Source organism: Bos indicus x Bos taurus, chromosome 8, assembly GCF_003369695.1.
Source record: "Bos indicus x Bos taurus breed Angus x Brahman F1 hybrid chromosome 8, Bos_hybrid_MaternalHap_v2.0, whole genome shotgun sequence".
Lineage (NCBI taxonomy): Eukaryota > Metazoa > Chordata > Mammalia > Artiodactyla > Bovidae > Bos > Bos indicus x Bos taurus.
The window spans coordinates 88,620,284-88,638,948 of record NC_040083.1 but is presented as its reverse complement, the minus strand read 5'-3'; the positions used below and the strand labels follow the sequence as shown (position 1 = coordinate 88,638,948).

The following is an 18,665-nucleotide window of genomic DNA, read 5'->3' as shown; positions in this document are numbered from 1 at the left end:
TCACAGACTTGTGCAAGGCTTCACAGTGCAGTGCGGAGCACACATGTCTAGTGCTAAGTGAAAAAAGCAAGTTGCAAAACCTTCTACGGTGTGAACACATCCTTGGGAAACCACCATCTACATATATGTCCTATGTATGTGTACACGTGTGTACATGCATGTGTGTGTGTGTGTGTGTGCGTGCTTGTGCGCAAAAGGCACAGAGAACATGTACCTTGGGCAAGAGGAGGTAGCTTATACTCTTTGTTTTCTTTCTTCATTTTCAAAACAATAGAAATGCCATTAAAATAAAGGAAAAGTTAGTCAGCATATCTGACTTCCTATTCACACTAAAGATTCAACGTATTTTTGTAGAAAAGCTACTTAAAAGAAAGGTCCCACTAGCAGAGATAAAAACTCACATAAAAAGATAGAAGGCCCTTTCCTGTTTCCCTTCTGAGTCAATGCAAAATTATTTAACAAAGCAGTGAGTTTCCACCGCACTCTCATTTTGATAACTTCCCACAAAGTCAGAAAGTGGCGGCGGTTTCCATTTTCCTGCTGATAAAGCCTCGATGAACTATATCCTGGAGAAGGTGAATGCCTGCCAGCCCTAGCCCACACCCTTCTCCCTGCCGCTGGCCACGAAGCCAGTCCCCGCCCCACCAGGGCCACCCGCCTCCTCCCAGCCCCACACGGTTCTCTTGCCTTCTCTTGCCTTCTCGCTACAGTAGGCGACAAAAAATGTTCAATCAGAGCTTGAGAAGTGATGTTATTTGGAAAAAGGGACTTTGCAGATGTCATTCAGATCACAGAGTTAAGATGCCATCATCCCAGGTCACCTGGATGGGCCCTAAATCCACTAACAAAGGTCCTTGTGAGAGCACCATGGAGGCAAGACACAAGAAAGAAGGCCAAGTGAAGACGGAGGCAGGTCCTGGAGGGATGTGGCCACAAGCCAAGGGACACCTGGAGCCAAGAGAAGCTGGAAGAGGCAGGAAGGGTCCTATCCTAGAGCATTCAGGAGGAGCATGGGCCTGCCAAAACCTTGATTTTGGACTCCTGGTCTCCAGAACTGGGCAAGGATAAATTTCTGTTGTTTAAGCCACTCATTTGCGAAGTTTTCTTATGGTGACCCTAGGAAACATGCTTGTACATCATGATTCGATGAGATGTAAGCATGTTTCCTTCATGGTCAGCTAAGGAGAAGACAGAAGGCCTCCCGGCTACAGAGACAATGAAAAGTGTAGGATGAAAACTCAAGTAATTACCGCTATTGCACCTGTTATGATTCACACCCCACCTCCCACCCAGCACCTGTGTCCAGAACTTCTCCCACTTCACCCCAAGGCCCACCCACTCTCTGGGGGAGCCACTGCTGCATGTAACAAACCACCCTGGACTTGGTGGCCCAAGATAGTCCCCACGCTTACAGTCCTTGGGCCAGGAGTCCCGACGGGCCCCAGCAGGACACTTAGCCCAAAGTCTGAGGCCCCTTCTGGGGTCCTGATACCAAGGGCTGAGATCATGTAAAGGCCACTCCCCTCCCAAGTCAGGGCCTGGGGAGGAGGGAGCAGAGGCTGTCCACTGCAGGCCCAGTGCTACATGGCCTTGCGGGGCTCGGGCTTCCTCACAGCATGAGGGCCATCAGCCCCTTACTTAGCATCTCAGGGCTCCAAGATCCAAGCAGTCACAAGGGAGGGCAGACACCACGGCATCTTAGTGACAGCAGTGTCAATGTATTACAGCTACATGCTTTGTTTAAACTGCCACAGCTTTTCTCTCCACTCAGGTTTGGCTATTTCCTGCTGTCCCTGAGTTTCAGCTCAGAGTTCCTGACTTAGACCCCCTCAAGCCCATCCTTGCTGGTCAACACCCACCCCCAACTTTCCCTTCCTGGTGGCACACATCCCTGGTCACTGCAGTTCAGCTGGAGGCACCACACGCCATGGGCTCTCCCTCTACATCCCCATGCCCTGCTGCACACATGGTGCCCGGGACATGCCAGGCATGTCCCCTGCTCACTGAAGGCGTGAACAGCAGCACGGCTGAGTGACAGGGTACAGTGCAGCGGGACAGAACTGCGGAGCAGAGAAGAGCCACCACATTTTCATGACCAGGGAGTTTTCCACCAGGCCTTGCTGGGCCCGCCAGATCGGGGGAAGCAGAGGGTAGCAAGGAGCAGGGTGCAGCTGGAGAGACCCCAAGGGGCTAGATGGCAGCAGGGGTGGAGAAGGAGGCCCAAGCCCTTCCCAGGGTGGAGGGTATAGCTCCTGGTGGAGCAAGCTGGAGCCAGGGGTGCCAGCAAGCTAAGTCTGAGACCCCAATTCCAGGAGCCTTGTTACAGATGGAGGCAAGCTGCCCTGGGAAGTGGAACTACAGATAATCGAGGACCCCTGGTGTCCTCAATGGAGAATAAAGGGACAAGAATGTTTACAAACCACATTCATAATGGCCCAAGCCAGAAACCAAGCCAACAGCACAGCGAGTGCATGAACTGTGGTGCGCGCCCCAGATGGATGCTGGAGAGCTGGGATGAGGAAAGAGCCCCGGACGTGCAGCGGGGCCCGAGGCCACTCACAGGAGCTGAGGCACATCCACGCGTGCACTGCAGGATCCAGTGTATGCAAGTCGGACCCAGCCAGAACGCACCTCCGCTGCGCTCAGTGGGGACAGCATCCTTGGGGTGGAGTGCCAGAAGGGCCTGCTAGTGCTCCGGGAGCCTCAGAGTCAGGCTACACTGGTGAGCAAAGCAAGGTCACATGCACATTACTGTAAAAGTGCAAACGCCTCACCAGAGAAGGAGGAAGGAAATGGGAAGATGAAAATAGAGAAGCAAGGGCAGGCTGGACCTTCTGCTGCTGCCGTTTTGTGGGGATCTTCCCTTGCATTTCAAGATGGGAAAAGAAGAGCGGCCACACTGAGCTGGGTGAGGGGACCCACTGCTGAGCAGCCAGTGGTGAGTGGCCATGGAAGAGGTCAGCCTGAAGTCAGGTGGCCTTTGCTGGGGGACCCGACCCCAACAAGCTGGCCCTGGCCCCAGCATTCAGAGGATGCACGCCCTGGTCCATCGGCTACTGCTGTTGGGGCCACTCTCCTGGAGAGAAGATGCCTCAGGACACCAGGGTTGGCCCAGGAACACACAAGGGCACTTGGCCGGGCAGAAAATGACTGACCCCACAGCCCTAAGAGCACGTTTCCTTCAACAGACCCATCCCCCTTCAGCTCTGAGCAAACAGGCATGGCACAAAGAGCAAAGAGAAGCACAGGCCAGGCTGGGACAAGCTCCGGCTGCTCTGGGAAGTGCCCAGCCGTTCTCAGCTGGCGCAGCTAACAGCCGCTGCCAAGCTCGTGGAGATCACTCTGGGTAACAGAAGCCACACCACTGCTCCCTGTGCTCCCGGCCAGCAGGTTGGAGAGACCGGCACCTGGCGTGGCTAATGAAAGGAGCTGTGCTTGGGGAAAGTTTTTCCGTCTTTAGGGACCGCAACATAAATGCTAGAAAAGGCCTGAAAATAGTCCTGACACAAAACATCTTAGCAGAAGTCTGGGCCTTCGGAAAGAGCTGGTATGTGCACACGCTGCGTCCTCTCCCGGGAAGAGAGGAGACTGTGTGTGTGTTCTGGGTCTCACTTGTTTTCGAAGCGGAGTCTGCCCTTTCCACTCACTATAAGTGGTGTTCTCTTCCCAGGATGCAAAGTCTGTGCCCACCAGCTCAGGAGGCCACAGAGCCATCACTGCAGACCCGTGGGGACCTGTGTCTCTCAGGCCTGCTCTCCAGGCCCCTCAGCATCTACTTTAACAATCGTGTTCCCATCCCCTCCCGGGTTGCCAGGGAAAACCAAGCCTCGCTCCGTTGGTGGTCCTGTCCACTAAGCGGGAGAGCATATAAACATAAGGCAGGGGGGCCGTGCTTCCAGGGAGGCCCAAGGGAGCCCACATTTGAAACCCAAGCTAGTCCCTCAGGTTTCAAAGACCCGCCAGTGATGCACTTCCGAGGCTCAGGGGCTCTGCTTTGACCCAGTTTCCTGGCTCCCACCTCCCCCTGCCATGTGTGGCCTTTGAGCATGCATTCCTCAGGCGACTGGGGATGGGCAGCTGGGGGGGGGCGCCCCTCTGCTCCAGGCTCCAACCTGTGCTCAGCACCAGACTTAGAGAAACCAAAGGAGAGGTCACCACAGCCAGTAGTTGATGCGGGAAATAAAACGACAATACAAAGTCCTCACACATTTGCTTAACGCCGAAAGTTTAAAATGTCCATGCAGTCACACAGAAGGCCAGACGACAAAATGGGGTTCAGTATTTTTCAATCTGGGGGGTGCAAACACAGTTTTTAACAAGATGCAATTGAACAAAATATCAGAGAGTATCATATGTGGTTAGGGGTGAGTGCTCTCCTGAGAAACTTTTTTTAAGTACGGGTGTGTGTATATATACACATGTGTGTGCATGCATATGTACACACATATAAGCAGGTTCACTGCCTTACAGAATAAATGCATGTCTTACTGTGAGCTGCCCTCAGGGTCTGAAAGCAGCCATTAAGTTTTAATATTCTAATAAAATGTTTTCAGCAACATTAGATAAGTACTGAAACCTCTCTGAAGCTTGGTTTTAAATATGATACTGAAATCTATCAGCATCCCAGTTCAAAGATAACCAAGAAGGGATATTTCACTTGTCACCTCATTTTGTAATCCCACAGCTCCCAGATGCTGCTGACCCCACTCATGAACGGTCAGGCCTTCCTGAGGCCACACACACACACGACACAAGCCACACTCTCGGTCAAACCCAGGCCGTCCATCAGAGCAGGCTCTTGCTGGAGCCAGGCATGGAGGAGGGCAGTGGGCCCACCCCCGGTGCAGGGCTCATGGCGGCCACACACTCTCACTCAGGCATCTCCTCTCACTCTGTCTGGACAGGCCAGCGTATGTTTCCCATTTAAAAGCACAACAGAAAGAACTCCCACCTGCTTTTTAAACAAGGCAGGTATAACAGGTCTATGAAAAGTGTCAGACTCTCAAGGCATATGACGTGTGTGTGTGCGCGTGTGATCTACAGTTGTGTTTTTTCCATTTTTCCTTTATTGCTGCAGAAAACTGGAGTCATGCAGACAAGCACCAAGGAGAAAACAAAAACCACAACGTCAACGAACTACGTGACCCTCCCTTCTGGACAGTCTGCCTAATGCTTCCTAGACAAATTATGGGTCCTCACTGTATGCCCTGGTTTAGGAATAGTTCCTAGTACTTGATGTGATACATCATCATATTTTATACTATTATTTTTAGAGGCTGGCTAGCCTAACTGTATCTCCTCATCTCTGACCATCTGTCAGTGGCTTTCAGCTGGTATCTGGGTTTTCTGTTTATCAACACCTGACACCCTTTCTAATAAACGCTTCTTCACAACCATGATTCCTCAGCATAAATTTCCAGACAATGAACTGAAATGGCCGAGGGTACAGGTATCCTTAAAATTTTTTAAATACCTCGACCAGTGGCCACCCCTCAATGTGCGCATCAGATGCTGTATCTGGCAAGCACCCCTCCCTGCAGGCTTCAAGCCACAGCCCCCGTGTTCACATCCTGGGTCCACCACTCCTTGGTTGCTCCGTTTTCAACATCCTCACCTGGAAAAGACAGAAGGACTCTCCCAGCCTGATAGGGCTGTGGTTAGAACTCCACGAGACAGGCATAGTAGGCTGGTGGCAGGTCCCTGACAATGAGATCACCATGAATATCGCTATGTCACTCTTTCCCATAATGGCCTCCCTGTCTTCATCCTCATCTTTCTGATTCATAAATCAGGTGTCAGAGTCAGCGCTCACTGTGATTCTGCTCACATCAGTTACTGCTCAAACCCCTGCAAAATTAGGCAGAGTGAAAGAAGCTGGACCCAGAGGCTGTACGTTGTGTGACTCCACTTATACATCATCCTGGAAAAGCCTTAAAGGATGGAAAACAGATTCATGGGTGCTGGGAATGGGCGGGGTGGGGAAGGATCTGACTCTGGAAGGACACAAGGAAATCTATGGAGTTACACGATTTTCTGTATCTTGATCTGGTGATTGTTACATGACTATGTTTCAAAACTCATAGAACAGGACATGAAAATGGGTGCATTTTGCTGAACGCAAATTGTCGCTGTTGTTCAGTCTCTCAGTAGTGTCCAACTCTTTGCAACCATGAGGACTGCAGCACTCCAGGCTTCCCTGTCCTTCACCATCTCCTGGAGTTTGTTCAAACTCACGTCCATTGAGTCAGGGATCCTATCCAACCATCTCATCCTCTGTCATCCCCTTCTCTTCCTGCCCTCAATCTTTCCCTGCATCAAAGTCTTTTCCTGTTCTCATCAGGTGGCCAAGGTATTAGAGTTTCAGCATCAGTCCTTCCAATGAATATTCAGGGTTGATTCCCTTAAGGATTGAATGCAAATTATCCCTCAGTAAATCTCACTTTAAAACAAACAACAACCCTGCAGAGAAGGAAGTCTATGCTGTGTGGCCTGGAATTCCTTGTCTCTTGGCCAGCTGCTTTCCTTCCTATTTTTCACTGGCTCCAAAATCTGTCATGTACAGAACGCCCTCCATACCTGCAGGTCCACCCAGGGTCCACACCAAACTCAAAGCCCCATCAAGGCCACTGGCCTGGTGTTCTCCATACAGACCCTGTGTTCAGACAAGGGCCCTGTATCCTTCTCCACTCTTTCAGATCCTCCTTCTCTTCCTTCTGGGAGACCTGCCCAGACCACCAGTAAGTAAAGCTTATCCCTCCTTCCTCTGTGTCAAAGGCTCTCAATTCTGGCTGCACAAGAATTACCTGAACAGCTGTCAAAACCACCCATCCACACCCTCCCTCCCATCCCAGGAGATTCTGTTGTAACTGGGCGGGTGTGGAGACAGACACGGGGGTTTTGTTCTGCTTCATTTTTTCAAGAATCCCAGGCTCAGAAATGAAAGAGGGAAAACCATGCAAATCCCAAGGCATTAAAATGATAATAGGGGAATATTATAAACAACCTCATGCCAACAACTTTGACAACTTAAGTGAAATGGGCAGATTCCTTGAAACATACAGATCACCAGGACTGACTCAAGAAGAAACAGAAAGTCTTCATAGCTCTATGTCAATGAACCGAATTCATCAAGGAAATCCAGGACAGCTTAACTAATAAATCCTGTTAAATGTTTAAGGAAGAAACAATGCCAGTCCTACACAAACTCTCAATAATAAATGAAGAAGAAACACTTCCCAAATTATTGTGTGGGGCCAACATTACCCTGATACAGAAACCAGACAGAAGGATTACAAGAAAAGATTACAATATCTCTCATCAATATAGTTCTAAATATTCTTAACAAAATTGTAGCAAATTGAATCTAGCAATACCAAAAAAAGATAATAATATCATGACCAACTGGGGTTTGTGCCAGGGATGAAATATTGTCTAACATTCAAAAATTAACTACTGTAGTTCACCATATTTATCAAAAAAAGAGGAAAAACCATATGATCATCTCAACAGATACAGAAAAAGCATATAACAAAACTGAACATCCAGTAATGATAAAAACTCTATGCAAACTAGAAAATTCCCTCAACCTCCAAAAATGCATTTACATAAAATCTTCACCTAACATCATATTCAATGAAAAGATACTAAGTTCCTTCTTCCTAAGATTGGGAACAGGTGAGTGTCCATCGTCACCATTTCTGTTAAACACTGCACTGAACATCCTAGACAATGGAATAAAGGAAGAAAAAGAAATAAAAAGCATTTAAACTGAAAAGACAGAAGTAAAATGGTTCCTACTTATAACTGTCAGGATTATCTTTGTGTAAAAATCTTAAAGGACACAAAAAAGCTACTGAAACAAATAAGTGAATTTAGAAAGGTCACAAGATAAATAAACTATATAAAAATCAACAGAATTTCTATACAGTAACAGTTCAGTTGAGTCACTCAGTCATGCATGACTCTGCAACTCCTTGAACTGCAGCATGCCAGGCTTCCCTGTCTATCACCAACTCCGGGAACTTGCTCAAACTCATGTCCATCGAGTCGCTGGTGCCATTCAACCACACAATATTCCAAGAGTAGAAATAAACGATTGGAAAATTAAAAATTTAAAACCCAATTGTAACATTTAAAATCACAAAATACTCACGAATAAATGTGATAAAACTCATACAAGACCTACACTGACTACTACAAATCACTGCTAAGAGAAATGAAGGAAACTGAATACAGATGGAAAGACAGTCCATGATCACTGGCTGGGACTCAATATTGTTAAAATAACAATATTCCTCAAGTTGATCTAAGGAGTTAATGCAATCCCACTCAAAATTGAAGCAGGCGTTTTTGTAGAAACTGGCAAGCCGATTTTAAACTTATATGGAAATGTAAAGGATCTAGACTAGATAACACAGTTTTGAAAATGAAGCACAACTGGAAGGTTCACTACCTGACTTCAAGAATTACTGTAAAACAACAGTCATGAAGACGGGCTAGTTTCTAGGCCAGTGGTGAATAAGCCAAAATGGACTAGAACTGAGTCCTGAAACAGAGCCACACAGATTCTCAATTACTCTTCAAATGTGCGGGAACAACTGGGTATATGCACTCAAAACAATGAACCTCAATCCTAAACTCTTTCCAGTTAAAAGGTAACTCAAAACAGATAGCAGATAAAAGCTAAGGCCATAATGCCTTCAGAAGAAAACACAGGAGAAAATCTTTATGATGATGGGTGAGACAAAGTTTCTTAAACAGGACACAAAAAGCACAAACCACTAGCTAAAGACAGTTGATATAAATGGACTTAAAACTAAAAATGTCTGCCCTTTGTGTGATATCATTAATCAAATAGAAAGGTAAGCCACAGAGAAAACAATATTTGCAATACAAATATCTATCAAACTGAATCCAGAACACGTAAAGAACTCTTAAAAACTCAAATATAAGAGATAAATAGCCCAACTAAAAAGTCAGCAGAAGATTTTAACAAAACCTAAAAGAGCTAATAAATACAGGAAAAGATACTCAACTAGAACATCTATGGTAGAGCACAACTCCCACCAGAGTAACTAAATTTAAAAAGACTGATGACAGCAAGTGTTGGCAAGGATGTGAAATAACTGCTCCCACGTTAGCAGTAGGGATGTAAAATGATACAACCACTTTGGAAAACAGTTTGCCAGTTTCTTACAAAGTTAAAGATACACTTACCACACAGCCTCACAATTCTACTGGTTCAGTAGTTACTCAAGAGAAATGAACATGCATGTCCACTCTCAGATGTGCATACAAACGAATACAGCATTTTTTATATCCCCTTTTTTTATAGCAGTAAAATACATATAAGATAAAATTTACCATTTAAACCATTTTAAAGGATAGGCAACCATCACCACTCTCTAGTTCCAAATCATTTTCATCACCTCCAAAGGAAACCCCATACATATTAAGCAGTCACTCCCATTCTCCCCTTCCCCAGGCCCTGGCAAGCACCAGCCTGCTTTGTTTTGTCTCAATAGATCTGCCTATTCCAGACATTTCGTATAAATGGAATCATACAATGCACTTTTGTGTCTGACTATTTTTACTTAGTAAAATGTTTTTAAGGGTCATCCATGTTGTAGCACATGTCAGTACTTCATTTCTTTAATGGCTAAGTAATATTCCATTGCCTGGATGGACCACATTTATTTATTCACTCATCCACTGACAGGCATTTGAGTTGTTTCCCAAATTGTGAGTTAGCACTGCTATGAACAATTGTGTACAAGTTTTCGTTGGAACATCTATCTTCAATTCTTTTGTGTATTTACCCATGAGTAGGACTGCTGGGTCACGTGACATTTCTGTGTTTAATTTTTGGAAGAATCCCTAAATTATTTTCCAAGTCGCTGCACCATTTTACATTCTCGAAGTAACGTGTGAAACTTACACCTTTTCCATATGCTCACCAACACTTACTATTTTCCTTTTTTTTTTTTAAATAAAAGTCATTCTTCTAAATAAAAGAGGGAAATAGTATCTCACTGCGGTTTGGTCTTGCACTTCCCTCGTGACTAATGATGTTGAGCATCTTTTCATGTGCTTGTTTCTCATCTGTCTGTCTTCTCTGGAGATATTTTTGTTCATGTTTTAACTGGTTGTTCTTTTGTGTTGCGCTGTAGCTTGCGGCACTTTTATTCATAATAATCTCGAACAGGAAGCAATCCAAACATCCACCAGCAGGTGAATAAATCAATAAATCATGGCACACCCACGTGATACAACAGGATTCAGCAATAAAAAACGGAAAGTACAACACACAGCAAAACCCAAGAATCTCAGAGATGCGCCAAGGGAAAGAAGTAAGAAATCTACAATACATGCTTCCGTTCTGAAACGCTTAAAGAAACCAATCTTCTAATAGTCTAATCTCGACAGATCAGTGATTGCCTGGGTGGAGGGTTGAGTGCAAAGAGGCAACAGGGAGTTTGGGGAGAGTTCATAGGCTACACAATCTCTGTTGCAACTGCTCGACTGCTACAGCAGCCGGACAGCAGCCAGGGACGGTAAGTGCATGAACGCGTGAGGTGCACCCTCACCTGCAGAGATCATCCACTGTCGGCCTCCATCACATCACGGTAGCAGCTGCATAACTGGATACCTTTGTCAATACTCACTAAACAGTGCCTTTAATTGTATGTAATTATACCTCAGTAAAACTGGTTAAAGAAACATTGGTTCTACAGGTGAACATCCCAAGTCTAATGTGCATCCAGAGTGGGCCCACTGGCCCTGCCTCTCCCCTCCTGTCCGCCCTCCAGGATGCAGTACCCGAAAAGGCAAGCCCTGCTTGGCCCAAGCTTGGAAGTGAAAGTGAAAGTCACTCAGTTAAGTCTGACTCTTTGCAAACCCATTGTCTGTCCATGGGATTCTTCAGGCAAGAATACTGGAGTGGTTTGCCATTCCCTTCTCCAGGGAATCTTCCCCACCCAGGGGCTGAATCTGGGTCTCCTGCATTGCAGGCAGATTCTTTACTATCTAAGCTACAAGGGAAGCCTGCATAACTGTATACGTTTGTCAAAATTCACTGAACAGTAACCTTTTATTGTATGTAAATTATACCTCAATAAAACTGGTTAACGGAACTGTTTCTACAGGCAAGCACCCTAAGTCTAAAGGGCATCCAGAGAGAAGCTCTTCTGTCTGCCCCTCAGGGTACACCTCCCAACCACAGGCTGTGCTTAGCCCAACCTTGGAAGTGAAAGTGTTGGTCACTCAGTCATGTCCAACTCTGTGTGACCCCACTGACAGTAGCCCACCAGCCTACCCTGTCCATGGAATTCTTCAGGCAAGCATACTGGAGTGGGTTGCAATTCCCTTCTCCAAAGGATCTTTCTGAACCAGAGACCGAACCTGGGTCTCCTGCCTTGCAGGCAGATTCTTTACCACAGAGCTTCTGGTTCAGGGGTCCTGGGGGTGGAGGTAAAAACCTGCACCTGCAGCAGGGTCTGGAAATACAATGCTGCTGGCACAGGGACCACGCCTGGAGACAGGCTCTCTCCCTCACTCACGTGGTGCTCAGCGGATGCGGAATCAGGGCGGTGTTAATCCATCACACGCAGGCCCTCGCTAGTGACCGGGCCCTGTGTGTAGGGATGCCAGGCCAACATAAGAGGGAAATGCTCACATCCTGGCTGCAAGGACACGGCCCCACTTTCAGCCTCAGTTTCTGCCCAGGCTCATCAGGTCAGCAGACCAGGCCTCCTTCACCCTCCTCCTGTCACTCAGATGTCCTCTCAGCCAGAAGGGCATCCACTCCTGCCAGGGAGCCTGGCAAACTCAGCTCTCCAGACTTCCTATGCTCAGCACCCAAGAGGGCTTCATCAGCCCCTGGGCACCCACCGCCATGCTCAGAGGTTCCGCTGTCACAAGCTTCCATAACCATTTTCTGCCATCTTGACCCCTTCTGAGGACCCCAGGGCCAATCAGAGAAGTGGGGCACCTAAGAGGCTGATGACAGTTTGCTTGCGGGGGAACAGTGGCCACTCGTCTGTCCCCCTCCGTCTCCCTCATTGGAGGACATGGGTAAGGCCCCCACCCTACTTCCTTCACTCTTCCCCCTACTCCATCTTTCCCATCAGGACCAAAACCTGAAACACAACCCCTTATGCCCATCAGCAACTCCCGCATCTTTCAGCCCCCTTTCCCAGAAAAATTCTCGAAAAAACTACCAATTCCTGATGTCCTGAGCTCCACTTGCCACCTTGTCTTGGCCCAACACTCCCACCCCTCTTGTCAGGACACTGACAACCTCCATGTTTCTAAGGTCAATTCTCCAAGGATAATTCTCATTCCTCATCTAGCTGGCTCCCTCGGCCAGACAGCCCATTCTCTCCATGCACACTCTTCCAGTGGCCCTGGATGCCCCAGACCCCTCTGGCTTTCTCCTGCCCTGATGACATTCCTTCTTGGTTCCTTGACCTTGGACCTCTCCTCTCCTCCTCTGCCATCTTGTGCCGACCCAGCTTTAAAAATATCACCTTTGTGCTGGCAACAGCCAGACCCATATCGGACCCAGGCCACTCCCTCCAACTCCACTCTTGCTTGCCCAACAAGCCCCTTACCACCTCCACGTGGACAGCAGTGGAGGTCATAGGCACCACCCTCCCAAATCCCCCAAAGCTGCTCTGCCCATTGAGACCCCATTTCAGAGTGACGCCCACTCCATCCCTCGGGCTGCCTGAGCCAAGAATCTCAGGGTCACCTTGGACTCCTCTATTGAGCCAATCATCCCAATGGCTCCATCTTCACAACACACCAGAATCCAGCCAGACCCACCACCTGCACAGGCCTGCTCCTCTGCTCCAGCCACACCTGCCCTCTGGCCTTGCTAAAGCATGCCAGGACATCCCCCTGGTCACTCCTCACCTCTTCCATCAGCCCACCAGCCACCTGGTTTTGAATCTCAAACATTCTCAAACTGTGAGCACCTGGACCCCACACTGGCTTTCTCCATGGCACTATGGCCCCAATGCGTTACATTCGGATTTACTTCCTCTCCTTAGCCTTCCAGCACCCACTACTTGACCATAAGTGCCAAGCTGGCAGGGCCTTCTATCTCTTGGTTTCTTGCCGTAATTGGAGCTCAGTAAACATTTGCTGGACGGAGTGGTGGGACTTCATGAAGTGGAGGTGAAAGGGGTCTTGCTAAGTTGCTTCAGTAGTGTCCAGCTCTGTGTGACCCTATGGACTACAGCCTGCCAGGCTCCTCTGTTCACGGGATTCTCCAGGCAAGAATATTGGAGTGGGCTGCCATGCCCTCCTCCAGGGGATCTTCCCAACCCAGGGATCGAACCTGCATCTCTTATGTCTCCTGCATTGGCAGGTGAGTTCTTTACCACTAGCACCACCTGAGTACCTAACTTCTTTGCCTCAAAAAAGATGAATGATGGGACCTCACCTACAAAGGATACAGACCTCCTGGGTGCCCCAAATGCCCAGACGGCACAGCTCTATTCAGGCAGGATCCCTAAGGCCTCTGGAAAGCACTGAGATGCAGAGAACACATCTGATCTCAATGGAAAAATGAGCCATGCGCCTACAGTCTGTTCTGATAGCAGGCAGCTCATGGCCATGCAGACGAGACCCCAGGCTCAGAGCACAGCCGCCTCACTGCAGGCCCGGCTGTGGCCGCCCCACAAACATGGAAAATACTAGTAAACAACAACAACAACAAACAAAACTCCCAAACACATGGTGAGAACAAAGTGGGGTCCAGCTGAGGCCCTTATTCAGAGTAGGCCTCCGGGAACGTAGTGTCCTTGCAAACAGAATCAAAAACATGCTTCAGAGCCAAACAACACCCAGATGCTAGATCAAAGCCAATTACATTCTGGTACTTAAGCAACTCAAATTTCTTGTAATAGGACAGGAAAATGGAGGGGGCGGGAAGCCCTGAGGATTCCAGGCAACTTGTACTTTTTTACTCCGTGGACTTAGCATTTTTATGGGTTTTGTTGTTGCTGCTGCTGTAGAGGAAAGTTACTTAACATATTCTCTACTAAATGAGAAAACAGCAACTGCTGAAGATGAGTGGAACAGCCCCACAGTGGCAGGTCACCCAACTAGCAGTGGGAATCCACCCAAGAAGGCTCTGGACTGTCACTGCTTTTGTTGCTGGGTCAAGTCCCATGGAACGAAATGTGCTTCCCCACTTAGACCAGGACCATGGTGGGTCTGAGCTAAGGGTCTTCCCCATCCCATGGCTTAGGCCCAGCATGGTACCTCAGCTTACTGCCCAAATTGAGGAACGGCATTCCTGTTAAATTTTCAGGGTCTGAGTCTCGTCCCCCCTATTGCTGAGGTCAGGGTACTGGTGTCTCTTTTTCAGGGCCCACAGAGCACAGGCTCAGAGCAAAAATGGCTGTGGACTCACTGCCTGCCTCACTGAAGCCACATCATGTTATTATGTTGTGTAGGAACACGAATTCCTACAAGTCAAATCCATTTCGAATAAATTTAGATTTAGAAACTTAATGTTTAGAACAGGGACTTCCATGGTGGTCCAGTGGCTAAGACTCTGAATTCCCAATGCAGGTGGGGCCTGGGTATGATCCCCAGTCAGGGAACTAGATTCCACATGCCAAAACTAAAGAACCTGCATGCCACAAAAGACTGAAGATCCCAAGTACCACAGCTAAGGGCCCGTGCAGCTAAATAAATAAATATTGCAAAACACCCAGGTTATTCTATTCCTTAAGGGCTTCCCTGGTGGCTCAGATGGTAAAGGATCCACCTGCAATGCAGGATACCTGGGTTCAATCCCTGGGTTGGGAAGATCCCCTGAAGGAGGGCATGGCAACCCACTTCAGCATTCTTGCCTGGAGAATCCTCATGGACAGAGGGGCCTGGTGGGCTACAGGCCATGGGGTCGCAAAGAATCGGACACGACTGAGCAACTAAGCACATTCCCTAATGGAAATCCCTTCTTACAAATACATTTTATCATTACAAAAACAATCCCACTGTAAAAGAAACAAACCACATGGAAATAGGTGAGGGGATAAAAGGCTAGATTCCCCTTCCTCCTTCCTGCCACCCCCTTCTCAACCCTCTGCCAACACCCAAGCACACACAACTCACATGCACACATATATCCTTCCCTCCCATCCCGGTCACCAGCTGGACAGCCACTCTTGCTCGGAGCTGTGTCCCTAGAGTCTGGAGCAGCACCTGCCCTCCTCGTCCACCGCGGGTGCTCTGTCATCGTCCGTTTGACACACAGAGTCTGTCATTCCAGACGCTTCTATACTTTATTACCTATACATGTGTAAATGGGATCACTCTATACAGTCCACACTAAGGAGCAATGTTTTCACTTAACTCATCAGCACTTCTTTTATTTATTTTTTTTTAATTTTATTTTTAAACTTTACAATATTGTATTAGTTTTGCCAAATATCGAAATGAATCCGCCACAGGTATACCCACGTTCCCCATCCTGAGTAAACCTCAACTATTCCATGAAGTGAAGGATCCTATGGCATTTGAGAGGGGGAAATGGGATTCTTAGATCATTAACTATTTTATGATAAAGACTTTTAAAGACTAAAGACTGAAGAGACTAACAAACCCTCAGGTACCATCACCCAGAGCGAATAACCGTTCAACAATGGTCAGTGCTGCCCCCTCCATCACCCAACCCATCCCCCACCCACGCTAATCTGAAACAGCTCTCAAACACGGCTCTCACTTCCTCTGCAGATCACTCCAGCATCTACAGCTAAAGGGTAAAGACTGTGTGAACATAACCAAAATACTGTTGTTAAGGAATATAATTATCTTTTAAAATCATTGTTCACTCAACAAACGCCCAACTGTCTCTTTAAATACCATCATTTTTGAAAGGAATGTTTCTTGGCTCAAATGCTGGTTAACTGCATTTCGTTCAAAGCTGCAATCACGAGTAATACATAGAAGTGACCTGGGGAAGGGGTGAAGTCTCCACTTTCATAGAGAGCATCTGAGACTTTTAGACCAAATAAAGGACCTGGTCCTACTGGCGGATCACAGGGCATGCTGGAAGGCAGCTATGGGGGAATGACTCCTGGGCTGCTGTGATGCCTGGTCTAGGTACAATATCGCCAGGTAAAAGACCATGCACTCAGGAAGGGACAGGCAATTCAAAGTGAGCCACTCCAAGGAGTTGCGATGAGCCACTTTGCTTATCCCAAAGATCACCTTAATTGGTGCGCTGAACAATGCCAGCCCAGCTCCAGGCACGGCCCACTCACGTGCTATCTCCACTTGACTGAATCAGCAGATACTTCCTCCTAATAAATCTCTTGGAGAAGGCAATGGCACCCCACTCCAGTACTCTTGCCTGGAAAATCCCATGGACCGAGGAGCCTGGTGGGCTGCAGTCCATGGGGTTGCGAAGAGTCGGACACGACTGAGCAACTTCACTTTCACTTTTCACTTTCATGCATCGGAGAAGGAAATGGCAACCCATTCCTGTGTTCTTGCCTGGAGAATCCCAGGGACGGGGGAGCCTGGTGGGCTGCCGTCTATGGGATCGCACAGAGTCAGACACGACTGAAGTGACTTAGCAGCAGCAGCAGCAATAAATCTGCACTTCTCTCCATCACCTTTGACAGCAGGCAGGCTGCAATGGCCACGGGCTGTGCTGAGTCTCCAGTGCAGAGAAGCCTGCCGGACCGGCCCACTCTCGGGTGACGCCCCGAGACATCCCTGAATGGTCAAGGGCCCCAGAGGCACAGGTGGAGCAGGGGAGACTGCACCTGCCGAGCCCCACAAAGGACAGCAGTCTTTCTCCCTGTAGCCACCCTCGACAGTCAGTTGATGGCAAATTCATTTGTGTATTTTCACATGGCCAGCTTCACCCCATGGCCACCCTGCAGGCCTGGATGGTTAACTTGGTCACTGTTGTCACTCCCAGAAGAGACTGGGATGGGGGGCTGGGGGCACAGGGATGCACCACCTGCCACATCACCTTCTCAGGAGTTCTTTTGAACAAATTGTTAGCATGAGGGGAAGGTCGCTGTGAATTAAGGAACACTTGGGAAGCCAATACACATATGCAGCAGCAGGGGCCTAACCCAGGCACACTGGGGACGCCTGGTGGTGGGAGGGGACACGGAGCCCAATTGCCAATCCAGGAGCCCCAGGCTCACCACACAAGGGATCAGGAAGAGGCTCCTGGCCACACCCATTCCCCCCCAACCAGAAACAGAACCCAGAGGGAGGGGTGGGAGGCCTGAAACTGTCCGTGCTCAGTGTGGGAGAAGCAGGCTCTCTTTGGAAGCACAGAGGACCAATGAAAAAACCATTGATCTCTGCAACACATTATTGATTTCGCTATGTGCTGGCACCAGCCGATGGTCCTTCCCCCCTCACTCAGAGCCAGCCATTAGCATGCGCTCCCAAGACTGGCCTAGACATCCTTGCCTGGTGAGGGGGGAGGGCGCTTGAGATGAAACCTGCCTTGGCTAACCCACAGGGACTGGATCACGAGTGGATGATGTCATTATGGTCATCTCCCTGCCCCCAGACCCACTGGACAGCTGTGCGGTGTGGCCCTGCACCCCACTCCTGAGCTGGGGTGGATGTACCATCTGCCAGGACCCCAAAGAAGGCTGTGAGAGCACCCCAGTTACCAGCAGAGGGATAACGCTGCATTTTCCAGCAATCATAGACAGCCAGTACCTCTCGAATGCCAGCTCACGGTCCTATAACATGGCTCAAGAGTAGACCAGAGCTGGGTTGCCTCTCAGCATCAGCAATTTTTCTTTCTTTATTTGGTTTACTCGCTGTTCATAATACAAACTTTTTTTTTCTTTGCAATCTGAAGGTCTACACTCTTGGTGGGAAGAGTCTTTGTCCCCAGAAATACCCCAGTGAATCCCTTCACCATCCCCTCATCCCTGCAGGCTTTCCCCCTGGTAGGACTGGCTGCCTGGAGTACTCTGAGCAGGTCTGTTTTATTCTTCTTTATTCTTGCAGACGATGTGCACAGACACCAACGGTTCAAGTGACAATCGGGGCATTATCTCGGCCAGAATCCTGGCCCCAGCACTGACTGAGGCAGCCTGTTTCTGGGACACAGTAAACATTCCCAAAATACAGCGCCCAGGCAGCCAGAAGGCAGGCCCCAGGCCTGGGGCAGGTATGAGCTGACAGGCTACCGATGTCACTTCACCCTTGGAAAGGAAACTTCCGCTCGGTGGCGCCTAGTGGATCTGAATAGACTCAGAATGGGGGGGCCAGCCACTTGGCCACAGTCCCCAAGTCCTGGATGTACTTAAGTGGTGGTTTTCAAATCAAAAGCTGAACAACTTTGCATAGCATATGCGCTCCAGAAAGCGGCGACCCTTGCCCTAGACCACAGGCCTCGTTTTTGGTGAACTGCCCGCCTCCAGACGCCCACACACCCCCATCCCCAATACTAAATGAAATAAAACGAAGGGGACCACCACGATCCAACCCTCCTTTCCACTGTCTGCCCTGGCAAAACCCCAGTGGATTCAGCCTCCTGCAGTTCACCAGGCGGCTGCAACAGGTGCAGCCCTAAGCTAAGGCTGCTGATTCTCCTTGGCTATTCTAGAATCACGCAGCCAAAACCCAAAAGGAAGCCGAGGCCTGCAACACTCACTGCCAGG

General features: G+C 48.6%; 1 protein-coding gene across 1 annotated transcript in view; it reads right to left on the bottom strand.

The window, feature by feature from the left end:
• LOC113897484 (translation initiation factor IF-2-like) overlaps nucleotides 1–18,665 on the bottom strand; it is a 105,470-nt gene that overhangs the window by 61,646 nt on the left and 25,159 nt on the right. The gene's annotated exons all lie outside the window — the stretch shown is intronic.